The sequence below is a fragment of the Apium graveolens genome, chromosome 2 (assembly GCF_009905375.1).
Source record: "Apium graveolens cultivar Ventura chromosome 2, ASM990537v1, whole genome shotgun sequence".
In the NCBI taxonomy this organism is placed as follows: domain Eukaryota; kingdom Viridiplantae; phylum Streptophyta; class Magnoliopsida; order Apiales; family Apiaceae; genus Apium; species Apium graveolens.
The window spans coordinates 106,280,631-106,291,000 of NC_133648.1; the positions used below are offsets into that span (position 1 = coordinate 106,280,631).

The window sequence follows — 10,370 nt, forward strand, 5'->3', positions numbered from 1 at the left end:
TCATTGGGGATAGAATGACAGAAGACAGAAATACTGTTTACTTTGCTAGATTCTGTCAGCTTATCTATAGTCTTTGTTGTGATGATAAGCCCCAATCAGCTAGTGAATTAATTTCATCATTCAGACTAGCTAAAAAAGCTTTTAATGACTTATTATCTACTGATAATAAGAAGGCTGTGTTAAGACCCCTCCTAGTTCCTTTATCTGTCAAACAAGCCTTAATAACCTATGATCCGGTTAAATACATTGAACTATATCCTGATGTCCAACCATCAGAACCTCATCCATCAGCACCTATTACCTCTACACAAACACCTCAAACTTCTCAACCGCAACCCTCAGCACCTACGGTGAAGCCTTCATCTTCAAGACCAAAGAGGACAAAGAATGTACCTCAGTCTCAGCAGAAGAAGAGGAGAATTATTCTAAGAGATGAATCTGATACTGAGGAATAGGTTCAAATATTATAACCTATTGTTGTAGAAGTTGAGAAGGTCTCTTCTCAGAAAGATACTGTAACTGGGAGTTCTAGGCCCCTCAAAAGGCTTAGAAAGTTAAATTATGATGATAAAGCTCCTACAGTGTCTCCACCTTTGAAGAAATTAAAGAAACAGAGAGCTCACAGGGACATAGTTGAGTCAGATTCAGAGGATGTAGTGGAAGCAGCTAAGGAAGGGGATCAAGAATCTCTGATCTCAACGGAACCAATTGTTATTGAATCACTTCCTTCTACACAACCAGACACTGCTCAAGACAAAATACCTACACCTCCTATGTTACCTATAGTTGATCCAGTACATACTGAAGAACCAGGTACAAGTGCTGAAATTGATATTCATAACTTGATTGTGCCTGAGGTTTTGTACTTGGAAGCTCCACCAATTCAACTCACTCCACCAACAACATCCATTTTGGATGTTGATCAGAACCTGGCTGCAGATCAGAATTTAGAGGATGATGTTGAAGCCTCTATGGCCTCACATACTGCTATTTTATCAGAGGATGCTGATACTGCAGGATCTGCAAGTTCTGATGCTACCAATGAGGAAACCACTGGTGAAGCTGCTACCAATCTAAATGTTGATGCAACTGGTCCATCAGGATATGGACCTCAACAAACAGTTCATAAAGCTGATCTAATCACGAAGTTTGTTAAGGAAGCACCAGTACCTTGGAGTGAAACTCCTAGAGGAAAGGAGTGGACTAAGGAATGGAACTTAGTTAGTTTTGTTCCTTCTGAAAAGATTCTTGCTGAGCATCTGGAAAAATCTGATGAAATGCTGTTAAATGATGATTTCAAGGCATAGTTGAGAGTTACTGCATTGAGTACTAGGCACCTTCAAGGTCAACACTCAACAACTCATGCCAAGGTGAACAAAATTCAAGAAACCTTGATCCAGCAAGATATGAATGTGAAACTTGAAAAGAACAGATTTTTCAAGCCAGCCTTTGACAGAATTGCCTACATTGAGAAAACTCAGGAGAAGCAACAAACTCAGATTGATGAAATTCTAAATAATCAAGCTTCTCATCAAACTCAACTCAATGAAATCCAATTCTTAGTGGAATTGCTTGTCTCTCTTCTTTTACCTGCTGATGCCAAAAAGGGGGAGAAAGTGATTAAGTCCAAATGCAAATCTATTCAGACACTGAAGGGAAAGGATGATGAAAATGATGACCAGGGAAACTTTGATAAGGGTAGAGGTCAAGGTCAAGACCAAGTATTTTCATCAAGTAAAGCTAGAATTACAAGTCAAGGAACAAGTTCTGATACTGGGAGAAGAATAAGTTCTGATACTGGTAAAAGGATAAGTTCTGGTGAACATCTGGAACTTGATGAAGAAATTTCAAAGCAATTATTTCTTAAGGAAAATCCAGGAATGGACTTTGAGAGTCTAAAGGAAGAAGAAGCTAGACTCAAAGTAGAAGGTGTCAAGATAAAATCTAAAGCTTTTTTTGTTGAAAAGAAATTTCCAAAGCCTAAGGGTATTGTGATAAAGGAAAGAACAAATTCTGAGGCAACCAAAGCCAAATCACAAGTGGAAATTGATCCAAGGTCCAAGGGCAAAGAAAAAGTTGATGAACGTGTAAAGGTTTATATGTCAGTCATGGATGAAGAAATAACTGATGATGAAGAAGATGCTAGTCTTACTCTGATGACAAAGAAGATCTTTCAAACAACCTCTGACATGGCTCATGTTGTTCAGAGTCAAGATTTAGTAAGTTCTGATATGACAGTGAAGCAAGCAACCTCTGACATAGCTCAAGTTGGCTTGATATCAGAAGATAAGGAAAAGGAAACCTCTGACATTGCTCATGTTAAACCTTCAAAGATACTCCTACCAGGATTCACCAAAGCTAAACATACTCAATCTTTGAAGACTACAACAAGTGGTTTTGAAGCAAGAGTTGTTACAGGAAAGGAAGCAAGAGATAAATATGGGTTGGGTAGTTCTAATGAAAGAAGAGTACATAACACTACCAATGATCCAACTTCCTTAAGTGAACCAGGTGTTGGAGCAACTCCTGAAAGATTGAATCGACTTGAATCTGTACAAATGGTTTACCATACCTTTTTGAAAGAACATATCTTGTTATATTTTATGACAGATGGAAGGGTATACCATATCAGGCAGAATGTTATACCACCGAAGTATTTTGAAGAACTGGAACATATTCTATTCCTACTTCAAGTGAAAGATAGATTAACAGATAGTGCTGCAGGTTATTTAGAGTCACAAATTCAAAGAAAGAAGAAGCTTTATTCTTTAAAGTCTGACAGCACATACTGTCCTAAGTACAAAGATCACAAAGATGATATTGTCGAAATGAAGCCTAACTCTGCTAAGATCATAACTACTTTTCTGGGTTATAAGGCTGTGGAATTCAATTTAGAGTCTGACAAGGCATATCTGATCAGACTAGATCAGGAGATAAGAAAAGCTAAGATAAATGATCTCAGAGCAGCTATTTTTCAAACTGGTGAAGATACAGCTGAATTGATAAATGCTAAAAGGAGGATGGTTAATGAACTTGAATATGTTGAGAGATGTCTTTTGAAGAACTATCTCAGAACAACTCCTGACATCAAAGAGATCAAAAATTGAAGCCAAGTCAAAGATCTACAACTGCTTAAATTCTGAAGTGTATACAGACTGAAGCTGTTATCAGAAGTTAAAGATGGTAAAGCTAAAAGGACTGTAAGTTGTAGTATTCTAGTCAAATTCTCATGCATTTGTACATAATGTTTTTGACATCATGAAATATCTGTTGAACTTGTATATTATGCTAATTTACAAATTGGGGGAGATTTTTAGATATATTTGTGATGTCATGGCTAATATAATTTGTGTTTAAGTTTTCAGATCTTACTTAAAAGGACAAATTAGTACTTAACTGGAAATCAGTACTTATACTGAAGTCAGGACTTAAGATATCAGAACTTAATTTTCAGAAGATATATATCAGGAGATAATATCAGGACTTAAGGAGACTTTCTGGTAAGGCAGGCGGCTGATTGAAAGGAAAGAAGATCGAGACTAAGACAGAAAGAAATATGCATGAAGAAGGAATTCTATAAAGAATAGAATACTTGGAAGAAAAGATAACTAGTTGATATATTTTAGGAAGCAGGATTATATTCCATATCAATTAGAACATTATCTTGTAACTGTGTAGTATATAAACACAGGCATAGGGTTTACAATATATGTGTTATCTTAATCGAAGTTATTATTCAATGTAACCCTAGCAGCTCTCGTGATAATTTGTTCATCACTAAGAGAGGACAGTTCCATATTGTAACAGAGTTTATTGTGTTGAATAAAGTCTATTTTCTGTTACTTGAGTTCTTATATTCGATTTGATTGTAGTAAATACTGTATTCAACCCCCTTCTACAGTGTGTGACCTAACAATCACATTTCAAAACGAACTGATGAGCATCTTTAAACAATGTCGGCCAAAAGAAACCTGCTTGAAGAACACGAGTTGCTGTCTTTTCTCCACCATAATGTCCTCCATAAGCCGTTGAGTGGCAATCTCGCAAGATCCCCCCATTTCTCTGTAAGGAATACATCTCCTGATGATTTGGTTAGCTCCCTAGAGAAAAAGAAACGGCTCATCCCACATATACCACTTCACTTCATGTAGAAACTTCTTCCTTTGAGCATAAGATAAGTCGGGAGGCATGATGTTACTCACAAGGTAGTTCATAATGTCTGCAAACCACGGCTCTTCTTCTTGGACTCCAAACAACTGCTCATCGGGAAAAGACTCATTTATCAATGTCTTATCCAATAAAGTAGCATTAGGATTCTCTAATCGTGAGAGATGATCAGCAACTTGATTTTCAGTTCCTTTTCTGTCCTTGATCTCTAGTTAAAATTCTTGGAGCAAAAGAACCCATCGAATTAATCTAGGCTTAGAGTCCTTCTTCGAGACAAGATATCGAATTGCAGCGTGATATGTGAATATTGTCACCTTAGTCCCAAGTAGATAAGATTGAAATTTCTTAAAACCGTAGACAATAGCCAAAAGTTCTTTCTCCGTAGTAGTATAATTCAGTTGTGCACCGTTGAGGGTCTTACTAGCATAGTAGACCACATGAAATATGTTGTTCTTCCTCTGCCCAAGAACTGCTCCAACTGCATAATCACTTGCATCACCCATCATCTCAAAAGGCTCATTCCAATCAGGTGCGGTTATGACAAGTGCCGTGATTAAACTCTTCTTCAATGTCTCAAACGCTGCAAGGCACTCGTCATCAAATTTTAAAGGGACATCTTTCTCTAGTAAACTGCACAATGGCTTTGAAATTTTCGAGAAGTCTTTGATGAAACGCCTGTAGAAACCCGCGTGACCAATAAAACTGCTAATTCCTTTGACATAAATAGGAGGGGGAAGATTCTCAATGACCCCCACCTTGGCCTTATCCACCTCAAGACCCTTACTAGAAACCTTGTGCCCGAGAATTATGCCTTGACACACCATGAAGTGACATTTCTCCCAATTGAGAACCAGATTGGTCTCAACGCACCTCTTGAGGACGTGTCCAAGATTTTGCAAGTATTCATCAAAAGAATCGCCAATGACTGAGAAGTCGTCCATGAACACTTCCACATTCTGGCCAATCATGTCAGAAAAGATGGCCATCATACATCGCTGAAATATGGTTGGTGCACCACACAGACCGAAAGAAACTTATCTGAAGGCGAATGTATCGAATGAACAAGTGAAGATAGTTTTCTCCTAATCTTCTGGAGCGATACAAATCTAATTATAACCCGAATACCCATCCAGAAGATAATAGTACTCATGACCAGCCAACCTGTCGAGCATCTGATCAATGAAGGGTAAGGGAAAGTGATCCTTCCTAGTGGCCTTATTTAGCTTTCTATAGTCCATATAGACTCTCCACCCCGTGACTGTTCTTGTAGGAATAAGCTCATTCTTCTCATTTGCTACCACAGTAATACCACATTTCTTTGGTACACATTGAATCGGGCTTACCCATGAACTGTTAGAGATAGGATAAATGATCCCTGCATCTAGCCACTTCAGAATTTCCTTCTTTACTACTTCCTTCATGATTGGATTAAGTCTTCTTTGCTGCTCGACTGTAGGTTTGCTACCTTCTTCTAGCAGAATTTTATGCATACAGTATCAAGGACTGATTCCCTTAATATCTGTTGTAGTCCATCCAATTGCCGATTTGAACTCTCTCAGAATGCTCAAAAGCTTTTCCTCATCTCTACCTGAAAGGTCAGATGCAATAATAACATGCAGAGTAGATGCATCACCTAAAAAAGCATACCTCAAATGCTCAGGTAAAGGTTTAAGCTCAAGAGTAGGAGCTTCCTCAATAGAAGGCTTGAGGCATTTAGGAGCTTTGTTCATTTCCTCCATTCCAAGATATTCAAAAGGCATATCGATCTTCCTTTTCCAGGGAGAACCATTTAAATATTGCAATTGCCCATCACCTTTATCATCTTCACTATCCGAATTTCCCAACAAGGCTTTTTCTAAGACATCAGACCTTAGAAATTGAACAAGTTCTGATGTGACCACCGAATCAACCAACTCCACTTTTAAGCACTCCTCGTTATTAGTAGGAAATTTCATAGCATTGAACACATTGAAAGTTACATGCTCACCCATCTACATATCAATCAAGGTTCGGCCAGTTGCTAAGAAAGGCCTTCCCAAGATTATGGGAATCTTCTTATCCTCCTCGAAATCAAGAATGACAAAATCAGCAGGGAAGATGAGTTTATCCACCTTGACCAAGACATCCTCCACAATACCTCCCGGATATGTAATAGAACGGTCGTCCAATTGCAAGATCATGTAAGTTCGTTTGGGATCAGTTAAGTCCAATTGCTTGAAAATTGACAAAGGCATCAGATTGATGCTAGCTCCCAAATCACAGTAGCATCTGTCAAAAGACACCTTTCCAATAGTACATTAAATAGTAAAGCTTCCTGGATCCTTAAGCTTCAGAGGCAACTTCTGCTGCAGCATATCACTGCATTCCTCCGTGAGAGCGACAATCTCTAAATTATCTAGCTTCACTTTGTGAGAGAGAATAACTTTCATAAACTTTGCATAACTAGGCATCTACTCGAGAGCCTCAGCGAAAGGTATGTTGATATGAAGTTTCTTAAACACCTCCAGAAACTTCTCGAATTGCTTGTCCACCTTTTTCTTCTGCAGTCTCTTAGGAAAAGGCGGTGGATGATAGATCTGTTTCTCCCCTGTATTACCCTCAGGAGGAGTGTGCTCAATAGTAGTCTTCCTTGGTTCCACTTCTTCATCCTACTGCTCTACTTCTTTCTCAGCTCCAGCTTTTTCAGTCTACTCTTGAGTTTGTTCGATTTCGCAACCTTTCCAGACCTTAAAGTGATGGCCTTTACCTGCTCCTTAGCTTCCTTCTTTCCTGGAACCTCAGTGTCACTTGGTAGTTTACCAGGTTGACGATTTAGCAAGGCATTGGCAATTTGCCCTATTTGATTTTCCAAGGTCTTGATAGAAACGGCTTGGCTCTTGCACATAAGCTTCAACTGCTCTAATTTAGATTTTTCATTAGCTTGCTACAGTTGGAGTTGTTGTTTTGGTGCATACTGCGGTTGCTAAAAACCAGGGGGGTTGTACTGCTTAGCTGAATACTGATGATAAGGCTGTTGAACCGCATTATGAGCATTGCTCCAACTAAAATTAGGATGATTGCGGTTGTTTGGATGATAGGTGGCTGGCATAGGTTGCTGTGATCGCTGGAAGTTGCTCAAGAACTGAGTTGATTCATTCAAAATTGCTCACTGATCAGTCTCATGGGCACCAACACAAAGCTCACAGACACTAGTGATTTGATTAACTCCATAATTAGCCAAAGTGTCCACCTTCATTGTTAAAGCCTTAAGTTGGACAGCTATAGCAGTTGCTATGTCCAACTCCAGAATTCCTGCTACTCTTCTCTGAGTCAGTCTCTGGGAAGGATTCTGGTACTCATTAGCATCCATCAGTTCAATAAGTTCATAAGCTTCATCATAGCTCTTAGCCCACAAGGCTCCTCCTGATGCTGCATCAAGCATGGGCCTAGAAGTAGGACCCAATCCATTGTGGAAATAGTTGATAATCATCTAGTCAGGCATGCCATGATGTGGGCACTTCCTTAGCATCTTCTTATAATGATCCCAAGCCTCACACAGAGATTTTCCATTTTGCTGCGCAAACTGGGTAAGAGCATTCCTGATTGTTGCAGTCTTCGCCATGGGAAAAAATTTAGTGAGAAACTTTTGAGCAAGATCTTCCCAAGTTGTGATAGACCCTGTCGGTAGAAAATGTAACCAGCACTTAGCTTTGTCCCTCAAAGAGAATAGGAAGAGTCGCAGCTTGATCCCATCTTCAGTCACACCATTGAACTTGAAAGTATCGCAGATCTCGATAAAAATCCTTGATGTGCATGTTGGGGTCTTCGATAGGAGAACCCCCAAACTGAACTAAGTTCTGTATCATCTGGATCGTGCTTGACTTGATCTCAAAAGTGTTAGCCACGATGGCTGGTCTAATGATGCTAAACTGAATGTCATTAATCTTAGGCTTAGAATAGTCCATCAAAGCCTTCAGACTTTTCTGCTTGATCACCCATAGCTACTACAATTGGCCCTTCAACTCTCTTCTTCTTCTTCTTCTTCTTCTACCTTCTTTTCTTCCTCAAAAAATTCCCTACGAACTACCACAAGTTCTTCCTCGGCTTTATCCAGTATTCTCTTACGAGTACGCGAACGTGTATGCATACACACTCGTTAGACCACCTGAAATAAAACAAGGAAACAAATAAGTAACAATGTCCGAGTCAATGAACTTTAATGACCACTGATGGAAAGCACATAAACTAGTAATTAACACTGCAGTCCCCGGCAGCGGCGCCAAAAACTTGTTAGTCGCTAAACACGCGCTAATATTACACGCAAGTATACGAGTTCACAAGTAGAATAAGATATAAATCAAATTCAATCCCACAGAGACTGTATTGGTTAACTATCTAAATTACACACCTAAGCAACAATGTATGGCTATTATTCAATGATAAGACGATAACAAATTGAGAATGTTATAACTAAGAATTACGCTAACTATTATAACTACGATAATAAGATAGACTAAGTTAATATTTATGATAAACATGGGATCCTAAATTCATTAAGTACTTCATTCAATAGCCTTATCTCAACCTTAGCATGCAATGGTGATGACACTAATCAGACAACACGAAACTGATAAACGCCAACTTTTGTTGTACGAGTACCATTCTACCAGACATCCACAAAAGAGATAGAAGCTGAATATGCACCAATTATATTGAGACCCTATATGTCTATAGAATTTGACAACATAACTGTTTAAGCACAAGTTATCTATTTTGATTACATAGGGCAAGTAAGATGGTCAAAATTACCCACGAATCATGCATAACAATACATGAACCTATGCTAGCATGACAAGTTCTAAATCCTTAAATTCACTTTCGCTTCATTAAGAATTAACACACTATCTTATAAGTTCGCGACGCTCACAAGATGAATAAGCACAACCAATACTAGGATATCATACAATCACCACATACTAAGACATCAACAATTTAACTAAAGAAATCCATAAATAAATCCGCTAGAACCCCATGATAACGATTAGCCTATAATCGAACTCATCGCCAATGTAGGTTCCAATGAAAACAGTATATAGCAACGTAGTCTTTATACGAATAAATAAAACCAAGTACACACAAGAATATAGGTTCAACAAAACAAGAAACAAGCATCCAAATTATAACTCAAAACAAAGATTCACAAGAATAAACTAGATCGTCTTCGCCTTTGTTGAATTATGCCAAAAGGTCTCTTGCCCTCTTCTCCTTCCTTGATGTCTTGAAAACTCTGAATCTCTGAGTATATCAATATCTCAATCTGTATAAAAAAAATGACCTAAGTTATGTTTATATAGCAGCCCATGCATCCCTAGGAGTCAAGAATTAGAATTACACAAGAATTAGGATTTTTAAATCCCGACCCAGCGCGGCCGCGCGATTCACCCGCGCGACCACGTGCTTCACCAGGGCAGCCGCGCGCTTCACCAGCGCGGGTGCGCTGACTTTCTATTCCCCCGGTGCGACCGTGCGCAACACCAGCGCGGGCGCGCCTGCCTTCTGCCAAAACTTTATTTTTTCTTCTCTTTATTCCTTGCAGCTTCGAGCCAGTCTTTCAAGCTTTTAATCCAACACATCCTAAACACCATATTAGCATCAAAACAATGCTAATTCACCTGATTCACAAAGTAAAGCCTGAAATGCAAAAATACTTGAAAACACGTTAAAACACAAACAGCTCGAGTACAAATACACCAACTCAAAGCTTATTAGAGCATAAATAAGTGTCATAAATGCCACTTAACATGTGGTGCAAAAAACACAGGGGTTTGAGACTGGTGCACATGATGATAACCCAGCCAAATCCCCTCCAATTCAATTGAAGGTTCCCACCACAAGTGGAGAATAACAACTTATCATAAACATAGAGAAATCTATGAGTCAAACTGTGACTCTTGTCACAAGTTGTTCTGATCCTACTCAACAACCCTCCACCTCTCAAACTCAACAAACTCATCTAGTCTCTAAATAGCTACAAGAAGCTGCAACTCAACCTACACTTGAAGATTTTAAGGTTAACCAGCTAGCAAGACTTGCATAGATCTCTCAACAACTCCTCACATCAGATATGTCCAATCAAGACTATCAAGCAATAATGCTATCTTATCAAATAGATGTGGAGGACCAACAAGATAAAATAGTAGACGAAGCTGGAAGAGATGCAAACT

The 10,370-nt window shown here is 38.9% G+C and overlaps 1 non-coding gene across 1 annotated transcript; it reads left to right on the top strand.

Moving 5' to 3' along the window:
* Positions 1-7,646: 7,646 nt before the first annotated feature.
* LOC141710240 (small nucleolar RNA R71) lies at positions 7,647-7,753 on the top strand. Its single transcript, XR_012570770.1, has one exon. It is a non-coding gene; the product is annotated as a small nucleolar RNA R71 (small nucleolar RNA).
* Positions 7,754-10,370: the final 2,617 nt, after the last annotated feature.